The sequence below is a fragment of the Nansenia antarctica genome (genome assembly GCF_963989245.1).
Source record: "Nansenia antarctica genome assembly, chromosome: 11".
Taxonomy (NCBI): domain Eukaryota; kingdom Metazoa; phylum Chordata; class Actinopteri; order Argentiniformes; family Microstomatidae; genus Nansenia; species Nansenia antarctica.
In genome coordinates this window covers 8,376,770-8,378,610 of record NC_137681.1, presented here as the reverse complement: position 1 = coordinate 8,378,610, position 1,841 = coordinate 8,376,770, and the positions used below count along the sequence as shown (strand labels likewise).

Below are 1,841 nucleotides of genomic sequence, written 5' to 3'. Positions count from 1 at the left end.
AGAACAGATAAATACACAGATAGCCCTGCTACGTCCTCCGTGAGGGCCCGTTCCCCTGTACATAAGTCCCTGTCCAGCCCTGCTACATCCTCCGTGAGGACCACCTCTACCACATCCTGGTGGTGTGTCTGAGGTGGTGGTGGTGTGTCTGAGGTGGTGGTGGTGGTGGTGTGTCTGAGGTGGTGGTGGTGGTGTGTCTGAGGTGGTGGTGGTGTGTCTGAGGTGGTGGTGGTGTGTCTGAGGTGGTGGTGGAGGGTTGGGGTAACATCTGGGAGGTTAGGGGATAACATCTGGAGGGTTGGGGGTAACATCTGGAGGGTTGGTGGGTAACATCTGGGGGGTTAGGTAACATCACACCAATCAGCTCTCCTGTTGAGGTAAGCAATAACCATCTTGTTAGTGTAAACACACAAACAAGCACAGATATGTACAGTCAAAATAACATTTTGTGAGTAAACACATTTCTAAATAATCCCTATTCAATGTGACTTACCAGTGTACTGGGTGGATGGGGATGAAAGGTAACTGTCCAGATGTAATTTTGTCCAAAACATCTTGGTGCTGTGTGAATGAATGAGCATACATTTAATGTATTAGTAATGAAACAATCAATATGAACATTTAAAAATAACAATGATGTAATTGTGGCTCATACTTGCAGTAGCCTGAGGTAGAGGTGGTCCTCACGGAGGAGGTAGAGGTGGTCCTCACGGAGGATGTGGTAGAGGTGGTCCTCTCTGAGGATGTGGTAGAGGTGGTCCTCACGGAGGATGTGGTAGAGGTGGTCCTCACGGAGGATGTAGCAGGGCTGGACAGGGACTTATGTACAGGGGAACGGGCCCTCACGGAGGACGTAGCAGGGCTATCTGTGTACAATCTGGAAAATACTTAAAAAACAACTTTACAAGCAGTACAAACAAATTCATTAGGAAACATAATATTAATTGACACACAAGACGAATGGAACAACTTGAAACACCTCCTGCAGGATACCTGAAGCTCTGGTCGGATGGTCCTCCTGCAGATGCAGTGCACACTAACGTCCATAGTGTACACTGACTGGGCCGTGCGTGGACACCGTATGGAGCTGCGGAATGGTTTCAGGTGCCCAACCTGAAAGCAGGAAAAGAGGTGCGCACGCATATCAGACTGATCAAATTCCTTGCTTGCTGGGTCCTCACCTCTGCAGCATGTGAGACTGTTCGCAATAGCAAACAGCCCACAGTCTGAGCTGCCTCTCTGCTGCTGGACATCAGGCCACTGCAGAAGGACCTTGGGACCTGAAAAAGAGAGGAGACCTGTTATTTGAGAAATGAACTCCTCGGTCGACCCGTGACCAGCGGAGTCATAAATGTTAACAGTACCTACCTCGCAGTTGATGTTACTTACCGTAACCCAGTGATTTGAACAAACATTTAAAATCTGAACAAACCCCTGGGTTGATGCAGGCACGGAGGAGAGGAGGGAGAGGGACGTTGTGGCGTAGAGGCCTCCTACATGGGGATGTTGAGCCTGTAAAAGAGCCTGAGCATGGTCAATGGAGAGATCATTCAGCCAACAATTGGGATCCAGAACGAAAGGCCTAAGCACCTCCAACCTGCTAGGTAAAGCTGGACAGGCCCGCCCCAGCTGAACATCTGTGATGATGACATCTAGCAGCTGAGATGGTGCCTAAAAAACATAATGATGTTGGGTTAAAGGGACTGTCATGTTACAGTACTCAGCCATTGGAATTTTGATTATTTAAAATGAATGAAGCTAGGATTTTTAAGTGTACCTGAAGTGAGTCCCACTCCGGCTCAGAGTTTAGCGGTTCAGGGTCATCAGAACACACTGGCTCC

General features: G+C 48.6%; 1 long non-coding RNA gene across 1 annotated transcript; it reads right to left on the bottom strand.

Annotated features, from left to right (window-relative positions):
- Positions 1-235: 235 nt before the first annotated feature.
- Positions 236-788, bottom strand: LOC308167267. The gene is made up of 3 exons (XR_013937712.1): positions 656-788; positions 494-561; positions 236-369 (listed from the first exon to the last, which is right to left on the bottom strand). It is a non-coding gene; the product is annotated as an uncharacterized lncRNA (long non-coding RNA).
- Positions 789-1,841: the final 1,053 nt, after the last annotated feature.